The 24,343-nt window shown below is 45.4% G+C and overlaps 1 protein-coding gene and 1 long non-coding RNA gene across 2 annotated transcripts in view; one reads left to right on the forward strand and one right to left on the reverse strand.

Moving 5' to 3' along the window:
- The window catches only part of LOC136709612 (carbohydrate sulfotransferase 8-like), a 330,333-nt gene that overhangs the window by 233,055 nt on the left and 72,935 nt on the right, over window positions 1-24,343 (reverse strand). The gene's annotated exons all lie outside the window — the stretch shown is intronic.
- Window positions 17,302-19,132, forward strand: LOC136709613 (uncharacterized). The gene is made up of 3 exons (XR_010804511.1): window positions 17,302-17,521; window positions 18,409-18,440; window positions 18,847-19,132. It is a non-coding gene; the product is annotated as an uncharacterized lncRNA (long non-coding RNA).

Genomic DNA, 24,343 nt, shown 5'->3' on the forward strand with positions numbered 1-24,343 from the left:
TCCGCCCCATCTCACAGCCAAGAGAAGAGACAGCTTACATAAGACCACCACACTATCTTACTCTCTATCTCTTTCCTCAACCTCTTTTTTTCCTCCATTCTGCCTTTTCTCACAGTTCTGTCTCTTTATTGCCTGCCCTCTCTCTCTCTCTCTCAGTGGTGGTCTCTGAGCCCTGAGACCCTGATACTTCTTATGATTCATACATGGTTGGTGTTACCATGCTGAAGTCGAGCTGCCTATTGTTCATACTTGAAGTGACCAGATTAGGTTTTGCTTGCACATACTGATTGATGTTACAAGATCAGCTGCTTATGTTGTGGATTAGTTGCTCATAATTCATTCTGTTTGATGTTAATATGTTACGGTTTAACTGAGTGGTTGAAATTAACCTGAGTACACTAATATTTATTTTGCTGCTATGAATTCCTCACAGCAATGTGGGATGTAAAGCCTCCTAGAAGAATGGAGAAGAGAAGGGTTAAGGTTAGGGTTAGAGAGCCATACTGTGAATGTGCTTTTGGGGGACCTAAAGTGTGTGTGTTGGGGGTGGGGGGTATCTTGGTAGTATAGTGGTTGAAATCTTCTTACCACACCAAGACAGTTCAATCCACAAATATCCCACGCCTGTTCTTATTTCTCCAGTGATTTAGAGGTTTCCTTTGTGTCCAACAATTTGAGTCCATTCACCATTACCCACTTCCTGCAACTCCTGGGAGAATTACCCAATTTGAAATGACAAGGTTTGTGTGTCTGTGGACATGCCAACCTCCAGGCCTAGGGAAGAGGTAGGCTTAAGCGCAGTGTGGGGTAAATTGAATGCATTAAATGGGTCGATTGAATGTGTTGAAGGCTTCTGGGCTCCAAGTGACATCAGAGGCTTCAGAGTGATTTCAAAAAGCAGCCACACAGGGGGATATCTGGGACACGTCCAGTTTAGATTCTCTGACCACAACCACAGCAACTCAGAAGCCAAACTGACCCAGGCTTATATAGGCATCATGACCACTGACAATTATTAATTAAAAAAGTGATCATTTTTATTATTAATTCCAAATACTGAGTTTGTAAACTCTGTAGGTTAATTACATATTAAGTAATTAAAATAGTACTACTGATGATGTACTGACTGCTACAAATTGTATTACAGCTATAGAGAATACACAAATACAGCACTTGACAATATAAAAGGGGTTATCAATAAAATGATATTTCGTATGTGCAATTACATGTAATATGTAATTACATATGTGTGTGTGTGTGTGTGTGTTTTAAGTAAGCTAGATTTATACATAGATTTTCACTTTTTGGCTCCTTCTTTCTTTTATCCTTTCCATTCATCTAATCATCCTTCCTTCTTTTCAACTGTCATTGTTCAATATACTATAAGTTTTCTTTACTATTCATCTCTTGCAAATATTTTGCATGCTCTCTCACTTTCTCTCTCCTTCCTCCAGGACTTTGGTAAAGATAGATAGATATATACATATATTTGTAAGGATTACACAAGTGGACAATACATAAGTGATTTATCAATAAAAAAACAAAATAAATAAATTATATATATAGCAAGCTAAGTTTATAGACAGATTTTCTCTTTTGTGCTTTTATATCTGTGACCCTCACCATGTGGTTACATAACCAAATCTTCAAGTTACCAACATTCTTTAGTGATATTCTCTCAATAATAAAAAAGGACCCACTCAATTCATTGGAGACTGATGCAATAGAAAGACATTTATTTAATCTATAACTCTACACATGACAAATTGAAAGGATGAAAATGAAACTACATGCCATTGACAAAACAATAAATACACTCTTTAAATTTTTATTTACAGATACTAGTTAAAATTTATATCACAGCATGAGTTTTATTACATAAAAACCTAATTATGGTCCCAGAGTGTCAGACAATATTACTAAACACCACCAGCCATTCCCCAAAGGAGCAAAAATGTAGTCACCCTCAACTCTAGCGTATCATACAAGGATATCACACTCCAACTACTGACGTTTTATCGCCCACATTACTGACTATATATAACAAAATCACAAAACAAAGCCAGGGAATGAATAAATTAATAAATTTAAATAATGTGGGTCTGTGACCTGCTCCAGGCCTGTATGCCTTTCCACTAACTAGTGACTGACTCCCTCCTCCTCAGTTGAACTTTGACTCAGCTCCAACTGTTCACCTTCTAATGACCTCCCTATATTATTTAATGCATCTAGGGGATCAACTTGCTCCGGAACTACTTGCATTTTTGTTCTGTGGATATTTCTTTCTGGATATTTGTCTCCTATAGGGTGAATGGTATATACTCGACTGGACTTAACACTTCACTACCTGGTACTTAGTACTATCCCAAAAATCTTGTATCTTGTTTCGGCCTTGTACTAGATTTTTCTATAGACCACTGTCCCCACTGGAAGTATATAAGCAGCTCCCATAGGGTACTGCTGTGCCTGTTGACTGGCTGTGTTCAAAAGGCCCAGTGTTCATAACCGACTTATGGTCATTCAATATCTCAGAGTTTAAGTTTAAATGCTAAAATATTTAAATGTTAATATTTTGTTTCTTTATAAATGTTTCAGGAGGGACAGGTCAGGGTGACCCCTCTCCTCATTGTTCCCCAACACAACTGCAGCTGAGACATGATGCTTTCCTCCCACAAATGGATAATGTCTATGCAGTCACAGATGTGAAGTCTGACCAGAATATGCCAGCCCACGAGCTGTATACAGAGCCCCAACATGATCAACTGTTTCCTAGTTACTTAAAGCCAGTTGGTCATGTTAGAGCAGAATTAGAAGAGATACGATGTGAGCGACTCTTGCTTCAACAATCCCAACAACGTATCTCCTCGGACCTGACAGAGCTTAGAGCTATCAGATCAGAAATGAAACAGCCAGTTCATACAGCACATACAATTCAGTATGACATAAGGCATACAGGTGCCCCTCAGGGACAGGAGGCATACCTCCAACAGCCAGGACCTTCTTCTGCCCAAAAGTGTTTACCCCTCAAAACTGCACCAGAGAGCGAGGAGGAGGATGACTGGCTTCCTCCACCCCCATGGCCGGACAGTACAGAGGATGTACCAGGGGGAGAACAGCCAGTAATAGAGAGGCTTGACCAGCTGATGAATAAGCTTCAACTTCTCAAAATGGAGACCTTTGCCACAGGACAGTACAGGCCAGCTATAAAGGTACATACAACAAGTGCAGCCTCTGAGGTGTCTCCTCACAGAAAGTACTGTGTCACTGGGACCCCTTATGCTCCTCCAGGAATGTCAACTAAGACTTCAGCACCCTATAAACTTTATGGGGGGCCACCCAACAGCCATCCTCAGATGGGACAACCTGTAGTTGCATCGCAGCGACTACCAGGCATGCCCTTACTGCCATCACCTCACCCAAGGCAACTGCCTCATTGTAACTTCACTCCTATGGATACTACCTACAGAGGAGCTCGACCAACAATACCCAACTTTACTAGTTGTGATCCAAGTGAGTTCGTTCGATTGAAGCTAGCACTTGAGAACCTTTTACCAGCTGATGGGACTTATTTAAATACCAGGTCTTGGTGGACCATCTAAAGTTAGACGAAGCAAGACTAGTGGCAGATACCTATCTGCATTGCCTGACACCATATACAGACACCTTGGCCGCATTGAATGAAAGTTGGGTCAGCCACACCAGTTAGCATTGAAGCGGATTGCTATGGTGATGGACTCTCCAGATATAACATGTGGAGATATTGCTACTTTTGAAAGGTTTGCCCTTCAAATCCAGTCCCTAGTGGGCATGCTCCACACCCTTGGCTCTGAGGGAGAAGTGGGGTTGCAGTGTGGTTCACGCGTCACACATGTCCTCAGTAAGCTACCTCCAGAGCAGAGAGCAGATTTTCGTCGCTGCATATATCACCGTTCAGGCACCAGCTACATTCTAGTTGCAGACTGGCTTAAGTATGAAGCCTAGTGTCAAGACTTTAATGCTACACTGCCTACTAAAACAGCAAAAGAGGGTCTGGGAGCCAGATTCAGTAGCCGTCAAGGGAAACAGTCTGTCACGGTTCTGCATGGAGCCAAAGATGAGATAAGAAGGACTACTTAATGCCACTACAGTAAAGAGAAAGGGAAAACCATACGGTCCATTTTTGATAATTCTCATCATTACCTCAGTAAGTGTACCGTCATTTCCCAGCTCTCCTCAGACCAAATAGCCGACTGGATAAAGGCAAACAAAAGATGCTGGGGATGTGCATGATCACATCAGGCTGCACAATGTAATCTAAAGAAACCTTGTAACATTTCCCAGAGGAGACATTTGCAGATTTTGCACAAGGTGTTTATAGGGCAATTATATAAAAATTCCACAGCAAAATTCTTCATCTTCAGGATATCAATAGTCTATTATATTGTGTCTTCAGTGGGCCTTTCAGATTTTTGAGACACTTTGAAAATAAAGAGATAATATGCGCTGAAGGAAGCTAAACGGGTAGTTTCTCCATGGTGTGGAAGTTGTGTTCGTATTTTGCCATCTAGAGGCGACAGAATGCAACTGGTGCACCAATTATGGTGAAACAGAAAATCCCAATGAATCGATTGCTTATCCTTAGTATCCCAGATGTGTACTCTTTTCACTCGTTTTTTCACTTGTATTTTGCCATCTGAATTTGGTCTTTGAATTTGAGCAACTTCAAAATATATTGTTTGAATATATTTAAGCTTGAATTTTTTTTCTGAATTTTTTAGCCTTGAATAATAACAGTGAAAACCTGTTCTTGAAAATTGACGAGTTCAGTTCAAGAGCAATTATATTCAGATGCTAGTTATCTCCTCCTTGGATCACCACCTTAACGTGTTGGAGGGGTTTGCGTGCCTGCGTGAGCCTAGGAGCTATGTTGTCGGGGGCAATAGCCCCTGGTAGGGTCTCTCAAGGCAAATTGGTCCTAGGTGATGGGCCAGACAAAGAGTGATCCATAAAGACACGGATGAAAAAGAGAATAACGTGGACACAGCCTCCCTTGCCCGGAGCAGGGTTACCGGGGCCTCACCCTGGAGCCAGGCCTGGGGGAGGGGCTCCTTGGCGAGCGCCTGGTGGCCGGACTTTCACCTATGGGGTCCGGCCGGGCTTAGCCCGAAGGAGATACATGGGTCCACTCTCCCATGGGCCCACCACCTGTGGGAGAGGTAGTAATCCGGGTCTGGTGCATTGTGGACGAGAGGTTAATTTCCCTACACCTTCGGGTTGGGGAAAGGGCTCTGACTGTTGTTTGTGCTTATGCACCGAACAGCAGTTCAGAGTACCATGCCTTCTTGGGGACCCTAGAGGGAGTGCTGGAGAACACTCATTCTGGGGACCCCATTGTTCTGCTGGGGGACTTCAACGCTCACGTGGGTAATGACAGTGAAACCTGGAGGGGCGTGATTGGGATTGAGTCCGAGTTGGCCATGTTCCGGACCTCCATTGTTGAGGCGGCTGAACGGAGCTGTGGCTGCAAGGTTGTCGGTGCCTGTCGGGGTGGCAATCCCCGCACTCGGTGGTGGACACCCTGGGTGAGGGAGGCTGTCAAGCTGAAGAAAAAGTCCTATCAAGCCTGGTTGGCTCAGGGGTCTCCGGAGGCAGCCGACAGGTACCGAGAAGCCAAGCGGCTTGCGGCCTCGGCAGTCGCTGAGGCAAAAACTCGGGTGTAAGAGGAGTTCGGTGAGAACATGGAAAACGACTTTCAGTCGGCTCCGATAAGTTTCTGGCAAACCGTCAGGCGACTCAGGAGGGGAAAGCAATTTTCCACCAACACTGTATATGGTGGGGGTGGGGAACTATTGACCTCGACTGGGGACGTCACCAGACGGTGGAAGGAATACTTCGAGGATCTTCTCAATCCCACCAGCACGTCTTCCGCAGAGGAAGCAGAGCTTGGGGACCCCGGGGGGGTTCGTCTATCACTGGGACTGAAGTGGCCAAGGTGGTAGGGAAACTCCTTGGCGGTAGGGCCCCGGGGGTGGATGAGGTTCACCCCGGGTTCCTCAAGGCTCTGGATGTTGTGGGGCTATCCTGGTTGACACATCTTTGCAACATCGCGTGGACATCGGGGGCAGTGCCTCTGGACTGGCAGACTGGGGTGGTGGTTCCCCTTTTTAAAAAGGGGGATCAGAGGGTGTGTTCCAACTATAGGGGGATCACACTCCTCAGCCTCCCCAGTAAGGTCTATGTGGGGGTACTGGAGAAGAGAGTCCGACTGATAGTTGAACCTCGGATCCAGGAGGAACAATGCGGATTCCGCCCCGGTCGTGGAACACAGGACCAGCTCTTTACCCTCGCTAGGATCCTGGAGGGTGCATGGGAGTTTGCTCAACCAGTCTACATGTGTTTTGTGAATCTGGAGAAGGCATTCGACCGTGTCCCTCGGGGTATTCTGTGGGGGGTGCTCAGGGAGTATGGGGTACTGGGCTCTTTGTTACGAGTTATCCAGTCCCTGTACAAACAGAGCAGGAGTCTGGTTCGTATGGCCGGCAGTAAGTCCGACTGGTTTCCAGTCGGAGTTGGACTCTGTCAGGGCTGCCCGTTGTCACCGGTTCTGTTCACAATTTTTATGGACAGAATTTCTTGGCGTAGCCAAGTGGCGGAGGGTGTCCGGTTTGGTGGTCTCAGGATTCCATGTCTGCTTTTTGCAGATGATGTGGTCTTATTGGCTTCATCGAGCCGGGACCTCCAGCTCTTGCTGGACCAGTTTGCAGCCGAGTGTGAAGCGGCAGGGATGAGGATCAGCACCTCCAAATCCGAGTCCATGGTACTCAGCCGGAAAAGGGTGGAGTGCTCTCTCCAGGTTTGAAGTGAGATCCTGCCTCAAGTGGAGGAGTTTAAATACCTCGGGGTCTTGTTCACGAGTGAGGGAATGATGGAGCTTGAGATTGACAGGCGGATCAGTGCAGCGTCAGCAGTAATGCGGGCTCTGTACCGGTCCGTTGTGGTGAAGAGAGAGCTGAGCAGAAAAGCAAAGCTCTCGATTTACCGTTCAATCTACGTCCATACGTACCGTTCAACCCTCACCTATGGTCACGAGCTTTGGGTAGTGACCGAAAGAACGAGATCGGGGGTACAAGCGGCTGAAATGAGTTTTCTCCGCAGGATGTCTGGACTGTCCCTTAGAGACAGGGTTAGGAGCTCGGACATCCGGGAGAGACTCGGAGTGGAGCCGCTGCTCCTCCACGTCGAGAGGAGCCAGTTGAGGTGGTTCAGGCATCTGGTTCGGATGCCTCCTGGACGCCTTCCTGGAGAGGTGTTCCGGGCATGTCCAATGGGGAGGAGGCCCCGGGGCAGACCAAGAACACGCTGGAGAGACTATATGTCTCGACTGGCCTGGGAACGCCTCGGTATACCCCCGGAGGTGCTAGAGTCGGTGGCTGGGGAGAGGGAGGTCTGGGTTTCTTTGCTCCGATTGCTTCCCCCACAACCCGGACCCGGATAAGCGGTGGATAATGGATGGATGGATGGATAGTTACAAATTTATATCACAGCATGAGTTTTATTATATAAAAACGTAATTAAGGTCCCAGAGTATCAGATGTTACTAAATCAAAGGTTCAGAGGTTACTAAACACCACCGGCCATTCCCCAAAAGAGAAAAAAGGCAGTCACCATCAACTCTAGCATATCATACAAGGATATCACACTCTATCGCCCACATTACCCACTATATATAACAAAATCACAAAACAGGCCAGGGAATGAATAAATTAAACCATTTAAATCTCAAAAGAAAACAAACAGAAACTTAACTTTAGCAACACCACACACCAAGTTAAATCCAGGAATGAGGGCATAAAACGTTCAGCACAAGGAGCTCCGCAAAGACCACTAGGGGTAGGATTTAAGACCACACTATGCGTGACTTAAGAAATTACTGTTAATATGGCTTGCTAGTCAATAACATAAAGGCAACCAGTGATAAAATTAAAATACAAATAAAAGAATCAAAAACAGTTTAACCCCTAACCATGCTGGCCACATATCCATCTCGTTCCTTCCTTCATACTTTCCTTATTTCATCCCCTCCTTCCTCCTTTCCATTCATCCATCCATCCTTCCTTCTTTCCAACTGTCATTCTTTCAGCTTTCTGTACTATTTCAGTCTCCCTCTCTTCTCTATTAAAACCAGACACTTCTATTCCCTCACTTGTGCCTCTGCTGAGGGATGCTGGCTTTCATTACAGCTTTGTAGATGGCACTAGATCAGCTGGGTTGAAGTTTTCTTCTTCTATGTAATGAGTGAAGGTGATAGTGGGAGAGATAGAAAGAGAAACAGAGGGAGAGATAGAGGTAGAGATGGATGGATCTCTCCTCAGCTCTACTTTAATGTAATTTGAGGCTCTCCAGCTGCAATAAGCTCCATCCAGCCAAAAAAAAATAAAAAATCCTTCAGCTGTATCCTGGCGTGTCTGTCCTCAGCAGCATTCCTACATCACTGTAATAACCACAGTGCATTTATGACCAGAGGAGAAGGAGCCTGTTATCCTGAAGATGCCACTTCAAGCTGGATGTCAATATCTAATTAGAAATACCATAAAGTACTGCAGGCATAGATGCACTACTAATAGCTGTAAAGTGGTTGCAGAGATGATTGCGGGGGTCTTGGTGGTCCTGCAGGGATTTACTCTGTTTGAATGTGTAAAGCGATTCCATATCAGTAAAATAATTTACAAACATATAATAACTGTCATTGGTTTAAATTCTGTCAGTTAATTGGCTGGTAATTTTATTTGCCTAACGGTACACAGAACAACAGCCAGACCCAGAAACATGCCATCATCTATAGCTACTGAGAACCAGAACATGGGAACCCACTGAAGTGGTGACAGTGGAGCCAGCAGGGGAGTCCCTGTTGGCTGTACTGAAGAAATGGTGTCATCAATGTAATGCAGAGGTCCTGCCTCTCAGAGGTCATAAAAGTCAGCGAGTGACCCCAGTGTCCGTCCAGATCTACCATTGTGGTCACAATGGTTTCCATAATTCCTACCTATAAATAAAATGGCTCAGTCATTCTCTCTACCTAATATCTCATGTACAGTCAGTGCTGATTGGCTTACGTTGCATTATCCAGGTGGACACTGCATATTTGTGGTGAATGAGGGGACTCCAGCCAAATGTAAAGTACATTGGGTGTGTAGCAAAGAGCTACACACAATATATCTATTCATTCATTCAATCATTCATCTAGCACAAAATCATATTAAATGGCAAATTATCAGACACACTGTCCTAGAACAGTCTGTCCACTGACATTTAGCTACAGCTCTAGACAGTTATTTCCTCTCATAAAACACCAGGCTCATATCTCTCTTAATGGATACAGACTTGCCAAATCAGCAGACATTCTGTTTCCAAAAATGGACCAGGAGTGCCAGCTAACACATACTGCTGTCAAAAGAAGGCCCAGAGTGTGTCCAGCACAACAGGACTTTTTAAGGTCCACACTGAGATTGATGTCAGAGGGAAGAGGAGAATAAAAGCCCATTACAAAACAGCATTCCTCTCTTTTTCTCTTTCAGGGCTGGACCCCTGGATGCGGTGCAGCTGCTGTCATGGGGTCAGAGGCTCAATTTAATTACATTAAGAGACAGCTAAATTTGGCTGTGCAAAAAAAGCAGGATTAAGGGATTAGTGAAGGACTGCAAAGCACTGATCAAATTCAGGTTAGACAAAGGAGAGGCAGAGGATATAGAAAAAGCTGTGGGTTCCCAGATAGTCTAGAAATCAAGGTACACCCAATGCTGAACAGAGAGTACACCACTCTCTGATATGATGGAGATCCAAGAAGCACCACAGTATGAGTTAGAGAGGCATTTCTGATCCAGAACTCATTATCCAAGAATAGCTGCCCTCACTAATAAGCTTATGGTTGTTGGGATATTTTGCAATATGAAGTAGATTTCTGGGCTCTGGAGTGGCCAGTCTACTGTTATAAAACCAAAAAGATGTGTTGTACCAAAAAAGTACACATTGTACTAAATATAGCACTACAGATATTACTGATAGATCTATGTTAGGATTAGGTTGTTTTATGGTCACTAATCCAGCTGCATCCACTAGAGGTGCTGTTTCACTAAGTCCACTCAAACTAAATCTACATTGTTTTCTCTCAGCAATAGCAATAAACAAGCACTACACACTGCTGTTTTAACTTAAGCTTTAACTGGAGTTTGGGTGTAGGGTGAGGGTTAAGTTAGGTTTAGTGGAAATATTTAAGGCTGATGTTTCATGCTGGGTTATCAGATATTCACATGAATATTGTGGCAGCCAATGGGAGGTGCCAATGGTGCAGAGACTCATGGGACTGTTTTTATTCATTCTTAGATGTTCTAGTTATTAATGGTTTCAGTTAATCAGTGATGTTGTGTTGCTTTTACTGTTGTTTCTGGGTTGTGATGTCAGTTATGCATTGTTATTTTGGGTGGCCACTATGACCGAGATGGGTATGGCAATTAATGACCTTGGGCTATTTTTCTGTGTTGTGAGGCTCTGGCTTGTGTCAATAAAGGTGCAGTTTCTGTGGTACACCACCAGGTGGGCACAGGAAACCAGCAGAAAAGCTAAAGAAGTCTCTTTCTTCTTGTGGTGCTTGCCACATTGGTGTCAGAAGTGGGATTTCAGCGCCTCCCAGAATGGAGAGAGAGATTGAGGAACTGCAACGTGCCATACAGCAGGATCTGCGCCTTCTTGAAGAAGTGATACAGCGTCAAAGAGGCTGAGCCAACGATCAACGTTCGCAAGGCTTCCCAGATAGGGCCAGCGCACTGCGACGACACCACCCCCCACAGGCACGGAGGAGGGGTGAAAGCCTGCAACACACAGAAGACGGTGAGCTAGTAGCTAAATGATACAGCTTCTCCCGCTAGCGAAACAGCTCCGCTAGCGCCTATGTTTAGCTCACAGCAGGCAGGAGCTATGCCCAAGACGCTAGCCAAGCAGAGAGCTCTCGCCCACCACCCATATGCAAGTGCAGCTGACAGTGAGGGGTCGGAGGAAATAGCAGAGGTCTGCCAGCTTCAACCCAGGACAGCTCGAAGACGTCCATGGCGAATAACAGACCGTTGCTAACAATGTGATGAGCCTGGCCATGTGGCACGCAACTGCCCTGCACCAACTCCGAAGGCCAGGGCTACACAGCCACAGGGAAACTACAGCGGAGTGGCCTAGTGAGGGGACAACCACTCCATCTAACCACCCCCCTCCAAGGACGATGCACGCTGGTAGGCCGGCTAGGTCATGAGAAAGGGCTATACTTGCATTGTAGTGTTGATGGCCAACCTTGCAGAGGCCTCGTTGACACAGGATCTACTATTTCCCTCATTTGACCTGGTGTCCTCCCGAGCACACTCGACTCACGTGCAGGTGGGTGGCTACCAACCGACACCCAGTTGATGACAGTGACTGGAGAGAGGACTGGCATGAAGGGGAGGAAGTTACTGCAAATCCTGGCGGGGGGCATGGAGCTGGCACACGAGTTCTGGCTCGCCAACATCCAGGACCAGTGCATCATTGGTTTGGACCTGCTGAGCCGCTGGGAGGCCTGTGTTGATGTGTCGAGGCCGGCCATCACCCTTGGCACAAAGACTTTGGCCCTCCAGCATGGCCAAATAAGTAGAAAGAAGATCAAAAGCAGGCAAGCAAGTTGTCATGCAGCCACACACCAGCGAGAGACTTTGAGATCCAGCATCGAGCAGGTCGTCAGCATGGCAATGCTGATGCCCTCTCCAGACGTCCCTGCACAGCGGAAAAGTGTCATCACTCCCAACGGCAAGAAGAGCGGGGCCAATTAGCAATGATTGTAGCAACTGCTCAGGTTACCCCCGGTGGGGAAGGGTGGCTCCCTCTGACTCCGCAACAACTGGGGCAGCACCAGGAGGCAAACACGGTATTGGCTCAGGTGAGGGGCTGGCTGGAGAGTGCACAGCGCCCCGAGTGGAAGGGAGTGTCAGCACAAGGACCCGAGGTGAGAGCCTATTACTCCCAGTGGGGCAACCTGGAGATCCATGATGGCCTCCTGTACCGGAAATGACATGCCCCAGGGCGGGGTAAAGACATACTACAGCTGCTAATGCCCCAATCGCTACGACCTCAGGTACTCAAGCTGGTCCATGGTTCAGTGGGGACGGGACACTATGGGAACGCTAAGACACTTCACCGCCTGAGGGGAAGTTTCTATTGGCCTGGCTGCAGACAAGATGTAGAGTTACATGTGCACTGCTGTGACACTTGTGCAGCCCAGAAGGGACCAACTCAGTGGTCCCGTGCCCCACTGCAACGGTACATGGTGGGGGCCCCAATGGAGTGGGTAGGAGTGGATGTTCTGGGGCCCTTCCCCATCACTGTGTCAGGCAATCGGTACATACTTGTGGCCATGGACTATTTCACAAAGTGGCCTGAGGCGTATGTGGTACCGGACCAGAGTGCAACTACGACTGCAGGAAAGCTGGTGGAGGAGATGTTCACTCACTTTTGGGTCCCCACCGAACTCCACAGTGACCAATGGAGGAACTTTGAGTCACAGTTTCTTTAACGAGGTCTGCAGGCGGCTTGGGGTGGACAAGACTAGGACAACACCACTACACCCTCAAAGTGATGGTCTGGTTGAGCGATTCAACCACACACTAGCTACTCAACTCGCCATCCTCACCAGTCAACACCAACGCGACTGGGACCAACATCTGCCCCTGGTCCTTTGGTCTTATCAAACTGCTGTCCAAGAGTCCAGCCAGTGCACACCTGCTGCCCTCATGTTCGGGCGGGAGCTCCGCACACCAGTGGACTTGGTGTTTGGGACCCCACCTGAACCGGAGATTGTTGGAGGGACTGAAATGGACTACCTTAGGAGGCTGAGGGAACGTCTACAGGTGGTCCATTACTACACTCGCCAAGCCCAGAAAGAAGCTGGAGTCCGGCAGAAGAGGGCCTATGACTCCAGGTGCAGGGGGAGGGCTTTTGTGCCAGGGGACAAGGTCTGGGTGTATTGGGTGCTCTCGCCCACCACCCATATGCAAGTGCAGCTGACAGTGAGGGGTCGGAGGAAATAGCAGAGGTCTGCCAGCTTCAACCCAGGACAGCCCGAAGACGTCCATGGCGAATAACAGACCGTTGCTAACAATGTGATGAGCCTGGCCATGTGGCACGCAACTGCCCTGCACCAACTCCGAAGGCCAGGGCTACACAGCCACAGGGAAACTACAGCGGAGTGGCCTAGTGAGGGGACAACCACTCCATCTAACCACCCCCCTCCAAGGACGATGCACGCTGGTAGGCCGGCTAGGTCATGAGAAAGGGCTATACTTGCATTGTAGTGTTGATGGCCAACCTTGCAGAGGCCTCGTTGACACAGGATCTACTATTTCCCTCATTTGACCTGGTGTCCTCCCGAGCACACTCGACTCACGTGCAGGTGGTATTGCCCGGTCCGCAAGAAGGGTGTGTCCCCCAAGCTTTGTTGTCACTGGCAAGGGCCTGTGACACAGCTGTCAGATGTGGTGTATCGGGTGTGCATGCCCGGCCGGGGCGCATGGTGGTATTGCACCAGACTCTCACTATATAGGCCACTTGCCTTGCCGACCATTGGAGATGGGGGTACTGGAGGTACCCCATGTACCAACAAGGACGATGCCCCCTCTGCTGGTATCAGGCAGCTTACTCGTCTAAGACGGGTTCCGGGACACTTGAGAGACTTTGTGTTGGGCGATGGGGTTGTCGGGGGCGACTAACCCCTTCTGGTGGGGGCTATGTGGCAGCCAATGGGAGGTGCCACTGGTGCAGAGACATATGGGACTGTTTTTGTTCATTCTTAGATGTTCTAGTTATTAATGGTTTCAGTTTATCAGTGATATTGTGTTGCTCTTACTGTTGTTTCTGGGTTGTGATGTCAGTTATGCATTGTTATTTTGGGTGGCCACCATGACCGAGATGAGTATGGCAATTAATGACCTTGGGCTATTTTTCTGTGTTGTGAGGCTCTGGCTTGTGTCAATAAAGGTGCAGTTTCTGTGTTACACCACCAGGTGGGCACAAGAAACCAGTAGAAAAGCTAAAGAAGTCTCTTTCTTCTTGTGGTGCTCGCCACAATATAAACAGTACACATTATATAAATACCAATTACAGGTGCATCTCAATAAATTAGAATTTATTCAAAAAGTTGATTTATTTCAGTAATTCAGTTCAAAAAGTGAAACTCATATAGATTCAATACAAACAGAGTGATGTATTTCAAGTGTTAATTTATTTTGTTGATTATGGCTTACAGCCAATGAAAACCTAAAAGTAATTATCTCAGAAAATTGAAATATTTTATAAGACCAATTTAAAAAATATATTTTTAAAACAGAAATGTTGGCTTACTGAGAAGTATGTACAGTATATGCACTCAATACTTGGTCGGGGCTCCTTTTGCATGAATTACTGCATCAATGTGGCATGGCATGGAGGCAAAAAGCCTGTAGCATTGCTGAGGTGTTATGGGATACCACGTTGCATTTATAACGGCCTTCAGCTCATCTGCATTGTTGAATCTGGTGTCTCTTATCTTCCTCTTATACAATACCCTCATAGATTCTCTATGAACAAGACTAAGGGACCAGTTTAAAGGCTTAGGAAACCTTTGCGGGTGTTTTGTGTTGATTATTTACATTTTCCGAGATAATGACTTTTGGGTTTTCATTGGCTGTAAGCCATAATATTTTTAAGAGCAGTTTTATTAAGATTGACTATACATTCCTCTTGGATAGAAATCATGGCCAGAGTTTTGAAAGAATGACTCAATGTTGAGGCATGCGTGCCATGTTTTGATACTGTAAAAATTGCTGTAAATTTACATCGAGTTTGCTACAGTATTATGCTGTATTTTTTAAATACACTAATTTACTGTGTAATGCAATGCATAGGTGACGGACTGGAAGCATCAATGAAGCAATTAGCTTAACAGTATTTCACTGTATTGTGAGCTGGGGAGGCTGAGGACCAGAGGCGATTTCTCTAAGACTGCAAGGGAATCTCAGCATCCCCTAAAATGTCAAAAAATAAGTGATCAAATATATTCTGTTGTGTGTACATGTCAGTGAATAAATATGCACTACAACGCGCTCAACATTAATTCAGAATCAGCTTCTTATCACTGGTAAAGACGCGGCTTTCCCGCAGATTCACAGTGCTTTAAACAGTGTGGATGCCGAGCGTCCACAGAGTTCAATATCGAAGCAGCGAAGTGCAGCGAAGTGCAGCGAAACGAGACTCATCGGATATCCGATATCCGAGAGTCATCGGATAAATGCTGGGCTTTGTCCCACCCATCGGACGCTCAGTGTCTCTGGGGGTCTATGGGGCAGTGGGCTGGCCTCGTCTGGCCCGGACGCTCAGCTTCTGTATGATGATTGGATAATCTGTCTGAGGCTGAATCTCTTTTTGATTGACAGCGAAATGAGCGAATCAGCGATACTTTGGTGTAAAGATTCGTGGAAGCATTAAATTTTCATTCTGTTCTGAGTTGAACCAGACTTTCTTAATCCTCTTAGCGGCATTTTCTTTGTTAAAAATGACTAGAGACAAATCGAGCTTCTATTTCTGGTGGGTTTTTTGTAGCTGCTTGTGTTTGGAGACTGACTTCTATCACTCTTTCTGACTTCTATCGCAGTTTCTGTCCAGCGGGTGCTGCTGAGCCCCTCCACCGTCACAAAGCACTCACAGGCAGACACACTTCACATGGGCCAAGGCCGTTTAAGCAGCCTAGCTCTGCTGGCCATTGAAAGGACACTAGTCAAGTCCCTGGAAAAGACGCCTTGTTGGTATGACAGGGTCACAGATCATTTTCTTAAAAAGGAACGGAGGGTAGAATTTACGTATAAATAAACCGACACATTTTATGATGTAGGCTGAAATTGAGCTTCCCCTCCTTGAAAGACCAGCATCCGCCACTGCTGAGGACAGAACATTACATCTAAAGGTGAGTACCTCATTTACACCATTTGTTTCTCACATATTTTATTGTTTTTGCAATGAAAATATACACTGTGAAAAAGTCCTAATTTTATAGAAAATAACTAATTTTTTAAAGTAGTTTTCTTTTTTTTCTGATTCTATACATAACTGTAATATTACAGACATTATCTGTAAATGAATAACACAAAAGTTATTTTACATATTATGTTAATAATTACAAATTACTTGTATTTCTCTTTTTTTACAGAAAAAATACAATATTATTTATACAGTTATTTTTTCTGCTTTCTTAAATTATAAACAAATGAATGTAAACTTACAGCAACTTTCTGTAATTAAACATTCCATTAATTTTTTAAAGCTTTATGTTCATAACTATTTTTCTTTGTAATTTTACTGAAAATCTTATTAATTTTATATTTCTGTGTCCTTTTACATTAAAATTTTGCAATTCTGGTTACAAATTTATCAAATTTGTTTTATTAATACACAGTCTTTTTTCTTTTAAAAGAGTACAAAGCAACACCTCACATGTGCCTCTGCCAGAAATAAATCAGTGATGTCAGTGAGAAAAAGCATATAAAAGAATCTGTTAAAAGTAAACTTAAGAGTAATACTAATATGTAATGCCATGCACCAGTTAGACATCAGTGAGCTACGCGAAAGCAAGGTTCTATAGTGGTGGTATCATTTTGTGGGTATTCAAATTGGAAGACTAGCGTGGTAAACAACGTGGTTGTTTAAGATGTGGCAGTCTAATTTCAAACCAGTGCACGGGAATATTAGTTACATGTAGCAATATTCATATTTTGAATATTAATTTCTGCCCCTGAAAATCATGCTCATGCCCTTCTTCATGATGTCAATTCAGACAATAGATTTTTATATAGACATACGTATGTCATATGGATACAGATTTTTTTTAAGTCGAAGTACCTGTGAAGTAGAAGTGGCTGTAAGAGATGAGATTTTTGTTGATTGTTCCATCTGTCATCTGTCAGTTCTCATTTTGGTTCTTGTGCAGTCAATGTCAGTAAAATGTTTTTGTATGTTTTTTTTTCTTTGTAAAAAAGTGACACGTCTAAAAAACTGGGTCTATGTTTGAGCATAACTATAGTTACACACTTAAATGAAAACCCCATTTTACAAAAAAAAAAAAAAAGTTATCTTTTCCTTGTTGCTAGGTTACCATGCCAAGAAATTGCTATTGGCTAAATCAGCGTGTTGCTGTGACCATGATTGGTTAACCTGAATGTCATTCAGGAAACTAGCCAGTGACAAATGTTCGCGGTTCTTATCGGTCAAGTTTGAAAACAGGTCTGTTACAGTGAGTGTACCGTTATATTTTATATATAATGTGCGTGAACATTATATTTGGTCAGTCTGCGAGCTATGGTGATTAGCTAGTTACCTACCTGGATTATTTTACATCTGGCTGACAAATTCTTATTTCGAGTGAATTGTAGTTGAAGATTGCTAGAAGATAAGCTGGAAACTGCACACAGTAACTTTCAACAAACTTATATCCTGCTGACATCAGGTAAGAAAAAGTTCTTAATTTATGAAGTTAGCCCAGTTAAAAAAATTCACATCGTGTCTCATTTTATAAGATGTAAACCATAAAAACATGAATATTTAAAAATGTCAATGTAAATAAGTCTTTGTCGTGTTATAAATGCATTGAAATGCTGTAACGTCGCTAGTGTTGTACTCTAACTCGGTCTCGACCTCATTTTAAATTTGAATTCAGTACATAGCGCAACAAGCTACATAGCATGACGCTATCACATTTACACAGGCCTTTTACATTCTGCAGCATTCTGTGTATTTACATAAGCGTGAATGAACGCGTTTTCTTACATAATTATGCTATATATCTTACATGTGTTTTACATTCATTTACGCTTGTCACATACAAAAGTAATACTTATTTAGTGTATTCTTTATTTTAATTTACCCGTAATTTGCTGTGTTAACACATTAAGCACGAATGAACGCCGAAGACGGGTTTATTTCATTTGAAAGAAAGGATTTCATTTACCTATGACAAAAATCCTCCATGGGATCAGTCCACTTCTCGAAATAAAGCATTTCTTACTGTCCTCCCCGCTTTCGGCAGATGAGCTGAATCCTTTTCAAACTCCACAGTCCGAACTGTTAACCGTGTGTGCGCTGCGACTAAGCCTTCCTCAGAATGAAAACAAATTCCCGACGTGCTATGTGTTTACAATAAACAAATGAGCGTTTTCATGCAAATTCTAGGCCTCTAATCCTCCACTCACAGCCGCTGAATTAAAATGTTTTTAACATATGAATGGCAGATCTCGTCTGTGCGTAACAAAAAAAGCGTGCCTCAAAAATGTGCCTCTTGTTGTTTATGCTTCTCTCACAAGAATATAAAAATATATTTTGTTTCAACCTATATAGAGTTGGAAAGTAGACCCTTCAAGGTTTCCGAGGTATGTTGGTTTTTTTTTCTAGGATAAAATCTTGCAGTTATATATGTGTTTAGGTGGAATTTCAGTTATATCCCGCCGACGGGATAGCCATAAGATTGACCAAAAAGGTAAAAACACTTTCAGTCAATTTGCAGAGCTTATCAAAGAAAGCTATGTCAAAGCTTTATCATGTTTCAGTGACTATTAGATGAAAATTACTGCATCAAAGCTTTCCTTGCTTTCCTTCAACACCAGCTTCTGCTGGTGACAGGTTTCAGTAATGTAAGCTGGGCGTTCATGGTCAGTGGTTGAAAGGCTACTCAGTAATAATTGTAGGCTATATATTACTTAATGTTATGTTTTCCAAAATATATGACAGAGTGAAACTATATCCATCCATTATCTGTAACCGCTTATCCAATTTTAGGGTCGCGGGGGGTCCAGAGCCTACCTGGAATCATCGGGCGCAAGGCGGGAATACACCCTGGAGGGGACGCCAGCAGACGCCATCACAGGGCAACACAGACACACACACATTCACACGGACACTTTCGAGTCGCCAATCCACCTGCAACGTGTGTTTTTGGACTGTGGGAGGAAACCCACACGGACACGGGGAGAACACACCAACTCCTCACAGACAGTCACCCGGAGCTGGAATCGAACCCACAACCTCCAGGCCCCTGGAGCTGTGTGACTGCGACACTACCTGCCGCCCGTGAAACTATATATTAATGTATATCATGTATACATATCATTTTCCAATTAAAAACATGTATATCTATTTTTAGTTTACTAAATTATTTGAAAACAAAAGTTGTCCCTCACACTGAAAATTTAATGATGAATGAACCAATAGAGCTGCTCCAGAACTTTGTACATAAAATCTTTTTACATTGATTTTCATTAAAAGTTAAGTAGGTGTTTTTACTCCTCCTGTAAAGTTACTATTTTGTTAGTTAAATGGTTTTTAACTTTTTTTTAATAATGTAGATTTATGGTAGTAATATAAATAAACTACTGTATATTTGTCAAAAACTTTCCAGGTGAATGCAGAAAAGGCTCTGCAATTAAAAGTCTTGTTGCAGCTGAACCACATTTCAGTTAAGCCAATGCAGGTCTTCAGAAAAAAAAGTGAATGGACGAAGGAGACAACACATCTTACAAGCATAGGCATGGTTTGTGTAAATTTATTCAAGATCATTATTGGGTTCAATGTAAGGATTTTGTACATCACACCTTATTTAGTCCTAATGGAATCAATTGTCTTTCCTGTATACTAAAAACATAAAGTAAAATAATGCATAACAAGTTTGACCTGTGGTTTGTTTACAACACAGCCAGAGCAGCAACAGCGCAGCACAGCCCAGAGCCATAGCAGCAGCACAGCCCAGAGACCAGTGTAGCAGCACAGACCAGAGCTATAGCAGCAGCACATCCTGGAGACCAGTGCAGCAGCAGCACAGCCCGGAGACCAGTGGAGCAGCACAGACCAGTACAGCAGCAGCACAGCCCAGAGACCAGTGCAGCAGCAGCACAGCCCAGAGACCAGTGCAACAGAAGCACAGCCCAGAGACCAGTGTAGCAGCACAGACCAGAGCCATAGCAGCAGCATAACCCAGAGACCAGTACAGCAGCAGCACAGCCCAGAGACCTGTACAGCAGCAGCACAGCCCAGAGACCAGAGCAGCAGCAGCAGCACAGCCCAGAGACCAGTGTAGCAGCACAGACCAGAGCCATAGGATTTGCAGTGTTCATTCTTGGAAGGAATCTGATATTTAGACGCATAAACAAAGTTCTTTAGGTTTTCAAATGGACTCAGACAAGCTGAACTTGATAAATTTTCTAAAGAAATTTTCACAGCCACATGTTCACCTAATTTTTGTCCCTTTTAAAAATGGAGCTTCAGTAACCTGCACATTTGTGACCCCAGACATCCATTTTTCCAAGGATGAAATTTATTATGTAATTTCAACATCAAATATTCTACATTCAGAGATTCAGAATCTAAGTAAATGATGAATCAGAGACTAATTGCTTCAGTATATAAGCACTGTAATATTTATAATATAGGCACATAATTAACAGCAGCAAACATCCACTTTTCTAAGTTTTTTCTTAATAATTCAGGAAAACTGTAAAATAATGATGGTGGCACGGTGGCGCAGCAGGTAGTGCCGCAGTCACACAGCTCCAGGGGCCTGGAGGTTGTGGGCTCGATTCCCGCTCCGAGTGACTGTCTGTGAGGAGTTGGTGTGTTGTCCGCCTGGGTTTCCTCCGGGTGCTCCGGTTTCCTCCCACAGTCCAAAAACACATGTTGGTAGGTGGATTGGCGACTCAGAAGTGTCCGAATGTGTGTCTGTGTTGCCCTGTGAAGTACTGGCGCCCCCTCCAGGGTGTATTCCCGCCTTGCGCCCAATGATTCCAGGTAGGCTCTGGACCCACCGTGACCCTGAACTGGATAAGCGCTTACAGATAATGAATCAATGTAAAATGACGGCATTTCTCTATATACATTTTATTGGCATTTTCTGTAAATTTATTGTATTTCCACTGAATTTAATTGAAGTTATACTATAACAGAATTTTGGGAGTTGGGCCATGCCCACGCTCCTCCCCCCAGGCCTATTTATACCCTTCAACCTCACGTAATCTCCGTGACAATCAAGTCGCTAGTCTTGCGCTTCCTGCTTGCGTCACTGTATTGTCAACTGCTACAATGGATCTCGACCTGCTCGCCTCTGACCACGAGCTCTTCTCTCCTTCCCCTACTCGATCGCCCAACGCCACCCCGGTCATCAGCACTAGGAGACTGCGTTCGGCAGTCGTCGTGCCTGCCTCACCTGCCACTTCAGCTGCTCCAAGCTCCTCCGCACGCTCTCGTCATTCTCTCTCCACACTCACGGGTCCTGCGCGTGGACGCCGCTCCTCTCAGATTTCTCCTCCCCAGCGACTTCACCAGCGCGCTCGGCAGCCCTCCTTCACCGCCGGACGATTACGGCCCGATCCGGCTTCTCCGTCCATCTCCGACTGGACCGTGGCGGGCCTCCAGAGAGCGCTGCGAGACCGTGGTATCCCCTTCCCTCGTTCAGCCAACAAGAGGACCCTTTTTTTCCTGTTTTCGGCTCCTACCCCGGAGGATGAGGTCTTTCCCGCTCAACCTACGCCATCGCGCCATGACGTCATTGCACCTGCGACGCGGCGCCGAGGACGCCCCGTGAGGGCCTCCCTCCCCGGCTTAGTGCCCCCTGCTGGTGCCACAAATCTGGCTCCTGTCTGCACTACTGGGCCCGACCCTGCCCCGACTTCCGTTTTTTCTCGTTTGTCCCCCCTTTTACGTGCTTCTGATCTTCCTGCTCTCTCTCTCCCTGCTACTACTTCTTCCACCTACCCTGTTTTTTCCTAATCATCCCACCCCCTTCGCTCCCACCCCCTTCCCTCTTCATCCCAACCCCTACCCTTATCATCCCAACCCCTACCCTTATCATCCCAACCCCTACCTCTCACGGGCTTGCAGTATCCCGTTCTTTATCATACCGATTCTCTCTCCACAGGTTTTGCAAGTCAACCTCTTGCTCCGGCGCCCCGAGCTCCCGACGCCACATTCTCTCTCTTCACCACTGCTCCAGCTCCTCCTCCCAATGCTCGTGTCTTCAATCCACCCCTGGTGCAGCCCACCCTTCGTCAGCGGATTCTCCAAGGTGCGGCCGTTGACCTGTCCTCTCTATTGCTTCCTGTACAGCACCCCGCTCCATTGACGTGGGGGACGTGACCCTTTCATTGAAGACTTCAGAGCACAGAGCTTCTAAGCTCCTCACAACTTCCGAATTTGCACTCGCATTTTCCCTCTATCGCGACGTGGTGTGCTCCTCCTTCCCTGCCCGCAGGCAGGAATTGGACTACCTCGCCATCGTCCTCGACCTCGCAGTCCGTTTTGGAGGCTCTGGTTTTTATGACTACCATCGGCTCTTCTCTGCACGGACCTCTCCGCCGAATCGGAGCCTGATGTGGTTACTTCTCTTCTGGCCAAAGAAGTCTCGGAGGGTTTTATGATGGGCCCCTATTCTTCCCCCCCATTTTCTACTTTCCGAATTAACCCCATCGGCGTTGGCACTCGAAAATATTCTGGTAAGAAGCGGCTCGTCATCGACTTATCAGCCCCGCGCGGTTCTTCTGTGCCCTCAATAAACAGTTTCGTGCCCAGCTTGGAATTTTCCCTCTGCTATGCTCGGGTCGACGATGCCATATCACTGATTAAGCTCCTTGGCCGTGGGGCTAAAGCGGACGTGGTCTCCGCCTTCAAAATCATTCCCCTCCATCCTGACTTCTGGCACCTGTTTGGGGTGAAATGGCGGGGACAATTCTACTTCGCAGTTCGACTGACCTTCGGCTGTAAGAGCAGCCCCAAGATTTTTGACACACTGCCATGGAATGGCATCTCTTTCTTTTACAATGACGCACTAGCTAACCCAGAGGACGTTGATTTGTTCGTCGACGCAGCCCCGTCCTTGGGGTGTGGAGGTTTTTACAAGGGGCACTGGTTCGCATCCTCCTGGCCTGATCAATTCACCCGTCTAGCGCTAGACTGTGGTGACTCCATTGCGCTCCGCGAACTCTTTCCGGCTGTCATTGCTGCAGTTCTTTGGGGACATGAATGGACCGGCCGAGTTATCCTTCTCCATTCAGATAATGAATCAGTCGTTCATATTATTAATAAAGGACGCTCCAGTTCGCTCAGTCTCATGCCATTCGTCCGCCGCCTCACTTGGCACTCAGTCGTCCATCAATTTCTATTAAAAGCTGTTTACATTCCTGGTCACATTAACCCTATTGCTGACTCTCTGTCTCGTTTCCAATTTCAGAAGTTCAAGCTATTGGCTCCACAGTCCGACCTACATCCTACTCCCGTTCCACCATTTTCGGACCTCATCTTCCATCTTCCCACACACTCAGCAATCTGACTCTAAGATCCCAGGATTTAATCCTGAAATCTCTGGCACCAAACACCTTGTCTACTTACTGGACTGGATGGCAGTGCTTTCGACGCTTCCATCATATACACTCTATACCGTTCCCTTCTTCTGATCTACACTCTTTCACAGCATTCCTCTCATTCACTAGCTCTCAATTTTCTATTTGTTCATCCACTTTAAAAAGCTATACAGCCGCTATTAATTTCTTTTTCAAACTGATTTACGGCTCTCCCCATCCGTTTACTAATCATCACCAAGTCACTCTGCTTCTTAAAGGATTAAGAAGAACTGAACCTCATCATCTACCTCAACGCATGCCAATCTCTTCTCACATTCTTTACAGGTGCCTAACTACCCTGCGTTCCGGTTACGTATCACCAACTACCGATGCCACCCTCGAAGCCATGTTCCTTTTAGCGTTTTTTGGCTTCCTCCGTTGCTCTGAATTCACAACCCCGTCTTCCATCCACCATAATTCTCTTCACCCTTGTTTCTGACCTACTCATACTTGATCCAAACACACTCGTCTTTACTATTAAACACAGTAAAACAGACCAATTTCACAATTCTTCTCAAATATTTCTCTTTAAACTCCCTTCCCCTATAAGCCCCTATGAACCTCTTACACGCTACCTCCAGCTTAGATTATCCCAAGGTGCCTCCCATTCCGATCCATCGTTTACAACCGAATCGGGTTCGGTCGCCACTCACCACTGGTTTCAGTCCCACTTACGACAAATCCTTTCACGTAGTAATCTTAACCCATCACATTTTTCCGCTCACTCTTTCAGGATCGGTGCTGCCTCTACAGCTTACCATCAAGGCTTTTCAGATCATACCATTCAGACACTCGGCCGATGGACCTCCCAAGCACATCATTTATACATCCGCACCCATATCCGTGATCTTTTCGAAGCTCACCAACGTATCGCTTTAACGTATAGCATTAAT

This window comes from Hoplias malabaricus, chromosome 11 (assembly GCF_029633855.1).
Source record: "Hoplias malabaricus isolate fHopMal1 chromosome 11, fHopMal1.hap1, whole genome shotgun sequence".
NCBI lineage: Eukaryota > Metazoa > Chordata > Actinopteri > Characiformes > Erythrinidae > Hoplias > Hoplias malabaricus.